The 11,128-nt window shown below is 40.7% G+C and overlaps 1 pseudogene; it reads left to right on the top strand.

Moving 5' to 3' along the window:
• Positions 1-9,756: 9,756 nt before the first annotated feature.
• LOC116759740 lies at positions 9,757-10,303 on the top strand (annotated as a pseudogene).
• The last annotated feature ends 825 nt before the right edge of the window (positions 10,304-11,128 follow it).

The raw sequence follows: 11,128 nt of genomic DNA, 5'->3' as shown, positions 1-11,128 counted from the left end.
TGTGTGTGTGTGTGTGTGTGTGTGTGTGTGTGTGTGTATACTAAGCTGGGGTGTGGAGAATGAAATAGAGATAAATCCTCAACTTCCAAACTGGAAGTCAAAAAAAAAATGCCCAAAACTGCCAAAACAGGGGGAAAAAAATCAAGAGGTAGCAGAATAACTAAGTTATTTAGAGACAGGGACAAAAATATCAAATAAAATAAAGGATGGGACTTCCCTGGTGGCGCAGTGGTTAAGAATCCGCCTGCCAATGCAAGAGACACAGGTTTGAGCCCTGGTCCGGGAAGATCCCACATGCCACGGAGCAACAAAGCCCATGCGCCACAACTACTGAGCCTGCGCTCTAGAGCCCACAAGCCACAACTACTGAGCCCACATGTCACAACTACTGAGCCCACGTGCCACAACTACTGAAGCCCGCACACCTAGAGCACGTGCTCCGCAACAAGAGAAGCCACCGCAATGAGAAACCTGCGCACCGCAATGACGAGTAGCCCCCACTCGCTGCAACTAGAGAAAGCCCGCGCACAGCAATGAAGACCCAACACAGCCAAAAATAAATAAATAAGTTTTTTTTTTAAATTCATAAAAGAGATGAAAATGGCTTCCTCTGAGTAGGGGAAATGAGATGGTGAGGGAAAACGGGGTTTTTTTGTAAATGAAAAACCATGTAGAAATATGATTCTTTAAACTATGTGTACATTGAATAAAAACTAAACTAGGAATTCCCTGGTGGCGCAGTGGTTGACAGTCCGCCTGCCGATGCAGGGGACACGGGTTCGTGCCCCGGTCCGGGAAGATCCCACGTGCCACGGAGCGGCTGGGCCCGTGGGCCATGGCCGCTGAGCCTGCGCATCCGGAGCCTGTGCTCCACAACGGGAGAGGCCGCAGCGGTGAGAGGCCCGTGTACCGCAAAAAAAAAAAAAAAAAAAAAAAAAAAAAAAAAATAAACTAAAAAATGTGACCTAATTACATTATTTTTTCCTGTGTCAAGGCAACTGTTTACAAAATCACTAAATGAGATTAGCTGTACCAGGAACAAAGAGAGGCTGATTTATGGGCATACATACTATACAGTAATCTTGGCCTCATCTGGCCAGGGCCCTCTACCCAACCACTGTAGGCAACTTGATCAGTAAACATACAGGCTGACTCAGTCAGAGGCCTACTTAACATGAAAAAACATACCATGCCATTAAGAGGAAACACCTTTTATACCTGTGATAGCTATAAACACTGATCTTCTCAAAGGTAGGGCCCCTGTGTTTCATTTCTGTATCCCACGTGCCTGGAATATAGCACGTGCCCAAAAATGTATTAATGGGTGCATAGTTTACCTGTTCAAAAAAATTCTCAAAGAGGAAATCATAAAGGAAGTTACAAAATATTTAGAAACACGTGACAATGTACTACACATCAAATTATACAGGGTTCATGTAACATGGTACTTAGCAGTAAATGATACACTTCTTTATTGAAAAAAAATAAGAAAAACTGAAAATCAGTTTGTTAGGTGTTCAACTCAAGAAACTTTAAAGAGGTAAGAAAATAAAACTAAAGGAAGATGGAAAATTATATTAAAGATAATTGAAGAAGGGTGGCACAGTGGTTAAGAATCCGCCTGCCAATGCAGGCGACACAGTTCGAACCCTGGTCCAGGAAGATCCCACATGCCACAGAGCAACTAAGCCCATGCACCACACCTACTGAGCCTGCGTTCTAGAGCCCGCGAGCCACAACTACTGAGCCCACGTGCTACAACTACTGAAGCCCGCACACCTAGAGCACGTGCTCCGCAACAAGAGAAGCCACCGCAATGAGAAGCCCGTGCACCACAACAAAGAGTAGCCCCCGCTCACTGCAACTAGAGAAAGCCCATGCACAGCAACGAAGACCCAGTGAAGCCAAAAATAAATAAATAAAATAAATTAATTTTAAAAAAAGATAAATGAAGAAATTAATGCAACAGGAATCAAGGAAACAATGGATGATATGCAAAACCCAAAACTGAATGTTCAGGATAAGGGTCGTATATCTACTTAAACAAGCAAACCTCTAAATAGAAAGCAACAAGAAAAGACACAGACAATATGAGAAAAAAAATAGATGGAATAACTATAGTACAGCAGAGATTTACCAGGTGAGGTTTCCAAATCTTCAAGGAAAAGATAATCCTTACTTTAAATAAATAGTTTCAGGGCTTCCCTGGTGGCGCAGTGGTTGAGAGTCTGCCTGCCGATGCAGAGGACACGGGTTCGAGGCCTGGTCTGGGAGGATTCCACATGCCACGGAGCGGCTGGGCCCATGAGCCACAATTACTGAGCCTGCGTGTCTGGAGCCCGTGCTCCACAACAAGCAAGGCCACGATAGTGAGAGGCCCGCGCACCGCGAGGAAGAGTGGCCCCCCGCTTGCCACAACTGGAGAAAGCCCTCGCACAGAAACGAAGACCCAACACAGCCATAAATAAATAAATAAAGCAAAACTGTCAACAAGTAAAAATAAGTGAACATTATAAAATAAATAAATAAATAGTTTCAGAGACTAAGAGAGAAAGCTACCCAACTCATTTTATGAAATAATTATGTCCTAAACAATGACAGTACAAGAAAACAAAGTTAAAAATAAATCTGAGGTAGCAGATGCAAAAATCTAAATAGAATATTAATGAATTGAATTCATCAGTATATTTTTAATATATTATGATTCTAGCAAACACTGCTAGTTTTTCCTCAATATTCATTTTCCTCTATCCAATGTAAAAGAAGTTTCAACCAGACACATAACTACCTACAAACAGATTGCATTTCTAAGCCTCCTTTGCAGATAAATGTTGCAATATGAGTAAAGCCAGCCAGTGGTATGCAAGAACTGCTACTCTGTAGTGTATGGGAGTCTTACTTCAGGGTCATGTCAACCTCTTTCGTCTCTTCTTCTTTGCCCTTCTTCTACACTACCACCCTGACTGCAGATGCCACCATCTTGAATCTGAGGCTGAAGGCCACACCAGGAGCAATGACCTGAAAGAAGCATTGTCCCTGAGGACTTGGTGAAGCAAAGTTACCGTCATCATGGACCACTTAATCATCGCGGACCAGACTTTAATATAATAGAGACTAAAGCTCTATCTTGTTTAAGCACTGCTTGCTATTGCTGTCATTGTTATCATGTAACCAATGACTTTTGGTAATTACTATTAAGAACTGTAAAATGTCAAAAAAGGTTTTCTTTAATAGCATATCTGAACCAATTATAAAATACAACTAAAGGGCTTTTATTTGGTGCAAAATGTTTACGATTCCTTCTTTGCTTTTACGAAAAATTTTAAAACAACATATGCAGAAATTAGATATATAAAAATACTGAGTACAGGGGTCATTGCTGAGTCATGGAATTACGAGTCCTTTTTATTTTTTATTTAAAATGTTCTATATTTTTCATATAAAAATCATTATTAATATAAAAACTATAATTGACCACATAGTATATTTTCATGGAGTCCCAAGTAAGCAGAGTTATAGAACGCACACTGGGGGGGAAAAGAAACACAGAGCTTATTACATGATGAAACGGTCATGGTGACATGAAGGAAACAAAAATCTTAACAAAATCAACCATGGGGATCTCTAGAGTGTAATAAATGTGAAATGTAAACCCTGATGATCTTGTAATAATCAGTCTAGATTACCACCTGCCTCTGGATCTAGTATGATAAAAAATATAAAGAAAGAAAGAAAGAAGAGAATGTCCCTCTGCTTTTGACTTCAGTACAAAAGACGGCTGAAAGATGTGGCAGTTTCTGTGGCAGGAAACAGAAACCACAGGAAGAAAATGCTCCTCTGAAGTCTATGGTGGTTTTACTGCTGAAAAGAATCCGCTCAAACTTTTTTTCCAGAGCCGCTACTCACAGCAAAATCACTCTGAAAAGCTTGAATAAATTTGGAAGATTCACACTATCCAATTTCAAAACTTATCATAAAGTTATAAAACTTATTATAACAGTGTGTTATTTACAAAAGGATAAGCACATAGATCAACAGAACAAATAGTTGAGAAGTAGACCCACACAAATATAGACAACTGAGTTGTTTTTATTTTAACAATTTCATCAGGAGTTTATTTTTGTATTATATGAAGGAAGGCTAACTCCATTTTACTCTAAATTTTTCAACACTTTCTTTTCCTTACCTAGTTTCTTCTTTCTCACTGATGTGAGATTTAATAAATAATCATTGTATTAGTCAATATAGTTTTGGTCACACTATGGCAATACATTAACTCTAAAATCTCAGTAAACAACTGATTTTTGACAAGGGTACCAAGGCAACTCAATGAAAAAAGAATACTTTTGTCAACAAATGGTTCTGGAACAGTTGGCTCTCCGTGTGCAAAAAGCAAAACAAAAACAGACAGAGGGCTTCCCTGGTGGCGTAGTGGTTGAGAGTCTGCCTGCTGATGCAGGGGACATGGGTTCGTGTCCCGGTCCAGAAAGATCCCACATGCCGCAGAGCGGCTGGGCCCGTGAACCATGGCCACTGAGCCTGCGTGTCCAGAGCCTGTGCTCCGCAACGGGAGAGGCCACAACAGTGAGAGGCCTGCATACCGCAAAAAACAAAAACAAAAACAAAAAACAAGACAGAACAAAACCCTCCACACATTCCTCACACTCTATACAAAAGTTAAGTCAAAATGGATCATCGGGGCTTCCCTGGTGGCGCAGTGGTTGAGAGCCCGCCTGCCAATGCAGGGGACACGGGTTCGTGCCCCGGTCCGGGAGGATCCCACATGCCGTGGAGCAGCAGGGCCCACGAGCTATGGCCACTGAGCCTGCGCGTCCGGAGCCTGTGCCCCGCAACGGGAGAGGCCACAACAGTGAGAGGCCCGCGTACCGCAAAAAAAAAAAAAAAAAAAAAATGGATCATCAACCTAAACATAAAAGGTAAATTATAAAACTTCTCAAAGAAAACCAAGGGGAAAACTTTTTGTTGCCTTGGGACTGGCAAAGAGTTTTTCAATATAACACCAAAAGCATAATTCATTGAAACTTACCAAAATTGAAAACTTTCATTCTGTGAAAGACATTATTAAGAGAATGAAAAGCTAAACCATGGACTCAGGTTTGAACATTTGCAAAGCACAAGGTGTTAAAGATCTTATAACTAGAACATATAAAGAATTTTTAAAATTCAACAATAAGCAAGCAACTCAATTTTTTTTTTTTTTTTTTTTGCGGTACGCAGGCCTCTCACTGTTGTGGCCCCTCCCGCCGCAGAGCACAGGCTCCGGACGCACAGGCTCAGCGGCCACGGCTCACGGGCCCAGCCGCTCCGCGGCACGTGGGATCCTCCCGGACCGGGGCACGAACCCGCGTCCCCCGCATCGGCAGGCGGACTCAACCACTGCGCCACCAGGGAAGCCCAAGCAACTCAATTTTTAAAAAACAGGCAAAAATCTGTAAACATTTGACCAAAGAAGATATACTTATGTCCAATTGGCATATGAACAGATGTTCAACATCACTAGTCATTAGGGAAATGCCACTTAAAATCACAATGAAATACCACTATACATTTTTTTTAATGACTTTAAAACAAACAAACAAAACACTGACAATTTAAATTGGATCTTGGAAGAGGACACTAGTTGAAAACTGGAAAATCCAAATCAAGCCTACAGTTTCACTAATAGTATTGTAACTAGGCTGATTTCTTAGCTTTGATCATTGTACCATGGTTATTTACGTAAGATGTGAGCATATGCGGAAGCTGGGAGAAGGGTGTATGGGAATTCTCTGTACTGTCTTTACAACGCATCTCTGCGTCAAAAACAACTTCAAAATCATAAGTTAAAAACATAACCAAATAAACTGGACTTTTTAAAGCCATTCTTTCTGTCCTTAAGGCTACAGCTTTCTTCATGAGTTTTCCCTGGTTAGAAATACACTTGAATACATCAGGATATATTTAGCAAACTGGATATGCCATTTAGGTATTGGTCCACCAGTTCTACTTTAAAAGATCACCCCTTCCCCTAGAAAGGTTATTTCACCCCCACTTTAGCCTAACTTTGGGAATTCCCATCAACAACATTCTTCTTTCCATTGCAGGAAGCAACACTGCCAGAAGCTATGGCAAGCACAGCCTCTTCGAAAATGCCTTTGATGATTGCAGCAACATGGAGGCAACTAGAGATTATCATACTAAGTGAAGTAAGTCAGAAAGAGAAAGACAAATACCATGTGATACCACTTACATGTGGAATCTAAAGTATGGCACAAATGAACCTATCTATGAAACAGAAACAGACTCACAGACATAGAGAACAGACTTGTGGTTGCCAAGGAAGAGGGGGGTGGGAGAGGGAAGGGCTGCGAGTGTGGCATTAGCAGATGTAAACTATTATATATAGGAGGGATAAACAACAAGGTCCTACTCTATAGCAGAGGGAACTATAGGCAATATCCTGTGATAAACCGTAATGGAAAAGAACATAAAAAAAGAATGTCTATATGTGTATAACTGAGTCACTTTGCCATACAGCAGATTGGCACAAGATTGTAAATCAACTATATGTCAATAAAAAAAATTTTAAAAATGCCTTTGATGATGTACACAGCCCGTGCTCCTGCTGACTACCTCTCTGCAGCACCCAACACTGTGAAACCCCGCCCCCAGCTGAGGTTACTCCAGTCTTCTGTCTCCTTCCTTTGTCCTCTGTCTCCCACCAGTGTTTCTCTAACAGAAACACAAAGAACTGCTGTGTTTTCATGCAGTCTCACTGTTCACGTTCCCACACTTGATTTGGGCATCAGACCTGCAAGAGTTCAACGCTTACTGGGTGGTGGAACTGCCATTTCTCTGCCTGTCTCTCATTATAAAGAACTTCTCCGAAATTCTGAATTCACTGGTCTGGTCGTTCATTCACCAGCAAGTATCTAGGTACTGGGGTTAAGAGCTAGGAATGAGATACAGTTGTTAATAAAGAAACAACAAACCCCAAACGGAGTCACTTGTGCAAGTCCCACATCAGCAAACCAAGACTTAATATCTAACCTAATTGCCGTTTCAGCCTCTCTCAGGAATGTGACCTTTAACCAACAGATCTGGAATTACCTGGTCAGCACTAGAGGGGTGACCCCCACCTTCCCCCAAAAGGAAGGTGACCCTGCCTGAAACAATCCACTCTTAGCTAGAAACTTCCCTTTTCTGCCCACTCCTGCCTGTAAAGTTCTTCCATTTTTTACAGCTCCTCCGAGCTCCTTTCTACTTGCTCGATGGGATGCTGCCCGATTCATAAATCATTGAATAAAGCCAATTCGACCTTCAAATTTACTCAGTTAGAATTTTTTTTTTAACACAGTGATGAGCAAAACAAATAAAACGAGAGGCATCAAACTCTTCAGAGAGTGTATCCCATTATCCCTCACACTCTTGGAAGCCTGGGTCAGCAGAAATGGAGGAGAGCCAGTGACAAGAAAAAGCCTCTTGAAAACCAAATCAGAGGTCCTGAAACACTACAGACTTACTTGTACAACTGGGTGGGAACAAGCAGAGAGTAGCAGTTGTTTATTATTGTACACTGTATTCGAGGGAAACGTCTGGAGTTCAAGAATAGAGATTTAAAGATGAGATGGTAAAATTCATAACAACTTGTCCAAAACAGGCCAGAAAACCTTAAGTTTTCGCCTTGTTTAAAAGAAGTCCTAAGTAAAGGGAAAACCAAATATTATGAAAAATTTTGGAGACATTTCACACACCAACCTTCCCTTTATTAGAATTATTTCATTATCATTACTTTAGTTACGTACACTCATAAAAGTTGATTTATTCTGAGTTGAGAAGTCCGTTTTATCATCACGTGTATTGTGCTTACATTTTAAAATCAGAAACAACTTCCCCAAGATAAAACTGATTCTTCAACTCTTTTAGTTTTAATATTCCAAAATAGACTAGGTGACTTGGGGTATTATTTTTACCCTATGTTGATTTGCCTACCTTGTAAAGGAACAAGGAACTTTTCCTTCAACCCTTATTTTCCCAGTGATTTGTTTAAAATGAAAGGTAAATGTGTGTTTGTGTACACACAAGTGTGTGTGTGTACAATCATTTTTATATAAAGATTTATTATCTCTCAATTTATTTTGTAAAAGGGGTTTGTCTCAGAAAATCAGTGTCTTCTTGCTTTACTATTGTGATATCGTTATTTATAATAAGAAATACATTTGGTATTTGCCCCCTTTTCTGGCACAGAGCTCCTAAAACCCTTGGAATTTCCTCAGTGAGATCAACAAAAATGCCTTTGTTATGTGTTAACAAGGTGACTTTTGGAACACACCTAAGGATGGGGACTGATTCCCAGGAAAACCAACTGTGAATACGAGGTCGGAACTTTCAGTCCCACCCCCAGGTTTCCAGGAAGTGGGGAGAGGCTGGAGGTTCAAACAATAACCAATGGCCAATGATTTAATCAACTGCACCTATGTAACAAAGCCTCCACTAAAACCCAAAAGGACTGGGTTCAAAGAGCTTTCAGACTGGTGAACACATGAGGTGCTCGGGGTGTGGCACCCCAAAGGGGGCGTGGAAGCTCCATGCCCCTTCCCACAACCTTGCTCTATGCATCTCTTCCGTCTGAGTGTTCATCTATGATCATAACCTTTTATCATAAATCGGTAAATGTAAATAAGCTGTTTTCTTGAGTTCTGTGAGCCACTCCAGCAAATTAACTGAAACCAAAAAGAGGGTCATAACTCTAACTTATAGCCAATAAGTCTAGGTGACAACCTAGACTTGGGACTGGCATCTGAAATGGAGGGCAGTCTGGCGGGACTGAGCCCTTAACCTGTGGATCTGATGTCATCTCCAGGTAGATAGTATCAGAATTGAGTTAAATTGTAGGGTACCGAGACAGCATTGCAGACTTGCTTGCTGTGGGGGAAAACACACGTGTTTAATGACCAGAAGTGTCCAAAGTAAAGTGTTCTGTGTGAGCAGTGAAAAAAAAAAACTCACAGGTGGGTTTTTTTCCAACTCAATTATTCTTCCCTTAAGCCCTGAGGGCATCGCAAAAGACCATCAGGATAAAAAGTTACAGTTTAGCCAACCCTGCCTTCAGTCTTTGGTGCACACAACAGGATCCACAGGGGTAAGTAGTGTAACATAGTGGGTAGAACAAGGACTCTGGGACCATGTGACTCAGGTTTGAATCCCAGCTCTCTCTCTCCTTCTCCATCTCCCTCTCCCTCTTTGACTTTGGACAAGTTATTTAGCCTCAGTTTCCTCCCCTGCAAAATGGAGATAATAAAAGTACCTTCTTCAGAGGGTTGCTGTAAGGCTTAAATTTCACGATAGGTATAAAGTGTTTGGACAGGGCCTAGCCCATAGCTATAAATATCTGAAGTTATTGTTACTTTCAATCAGTTCCCCGAGGTCACAAATGAAACGCAGTTATATGGTGACTTAGTGGACAGATGGCTGACTTAACTAGAGCTATTAAAGAACACAGCTCTCAACACTATGTTAGTGATTTATAAAGGAGCGTCTACTCAAGTTCCTCCCTGGGCCCCAGGATTGAACTCACACACAAGTGCATCCAAAGGACACACGGGAGAGGATTAGAAAACAACTCCTTCCATCATTTGCATCTCCAGATTTAGAACTAAGAGTCCTAAAATAAACAAATGGAGTAGATTTGGAAATGATGCATCCACTGCTTCTTCTTTTGTCGTGAATAGTGGGAGATCTGCCTATCACGTGCCAGGGAGACATTTTCCTCCAGACACCAAAGAGAAGCAACAACTCAGGATGACTGAAACCTGCGATCCCCCAGAAAATCAACTGTCACCATCTCGCATCATTTTGATGTGAATCATTATAGGCACCGAATGTGTCCTTGGTATCACTGCAAATGGGTTCAGTGTGGCTATAAATACAGCAGAATGGATTCACAACAAGGCAGTTCCCACAAGTGGCAAGATCCTGCTTTTCCTGCGTGTAACCAGAAGAGCGCTACAAAGCTTCATGATGCTAGAACTCACCTTCAGTTCAACATCCCCACACTTTTATAATCAAGATATTCATCGTATATGATACGTTCAAAAGAGGTTTCATGTTCATAAATTATTGTAGCCTCTGGTTTGCTGTCTGGCTTAGATTCTTCTACTTCGTGAAGATGGCGGATTTCTCCTACCCCCTTTTCCTCAAGCTGAAGTAGAGAATTTCTGGATTGACGCCCTGGCTTCTGTGACTATCAGTGTTTGTTTCCTTGTTATGTTCCTACAGATTCATGCTCTTCAGCCTCAAATGAGTAACATCACTGGGCATTTCTATCCTGTATTTCCCTAAAGAAGTCATTCATTAACTACCCATGATGACTATCTCATATCTCTTCCTCAGTTCTAAACCTCCAGTCTATCATCTCTCTGCCTTATTTTCAACTGATGAAGTTGTCCTTACATTTTCTTTTTTGATAGAAGTCATTAGGAGGTCATTCCTTCACCTTTCCATTAGCGAATCCATAAAACCACTAATTTTCTCCTACATTTCTAATGTTTCAATAGAAAGAGTGCCCTTCTATGAACATAGATACAGAGAACAAATTGGTGGTTGTAAGAGGTGGGGGGGAGAGGGATGAGAAAAATAGGTAAACTGGTTTTATTTTTAAGTTCAAATAAAATTTAAAATTTTTAAATAAATAAATCTAGGCAAAAGGAGATATTACAAACAGATCATAATCGTGAATTTGAATGTGTTACTCAAAATTCTAAGAGCTATTTTTCAATGTCCAATTTCAAAATATACATGTTGAACACGTGTACATTTCTGGTCAATATATAATTAGTAGCGGGATTTCACAGTTACAGAATATGTGTATCTTCAGCTTTTATAGATGCTCCTAAACTGCTTTCCAATAAAGTTCGCTGTATTTTCATACACAGTGAAATACTACATAGTACTAGAACAAATTCAGATAAATCACAAAAACGAAATCTCATAAACATGGATATAAGAGAGGATAGATATTACAGTACCATTTTTAACAATATAAGCATTACTGAAACTGCTCTCTGCAATTTTAAGACAGGATATGTGGGGTGACTATTGTCTAGAAAGGAGCAAAGGGGGACTTCTG

This window comes from Phocoena sinus, chromosome 9 (assembly GCF_008692025.1).
Source record: "Phocoena sinus isolate mPhoSin1 chromosome 9, mPhoSin1.pri, whole genome shotgun sequence".
NCBI classification, from domain to species: Eukaryota; Metazoa; Chordata; class Mammalia; order Artiodactyla; family Phocoenidae; genus Phocoena; species Phocoena sinus.
This window is presented reverse-complemented; position numbering and strand designations above follow the sequence as displayed.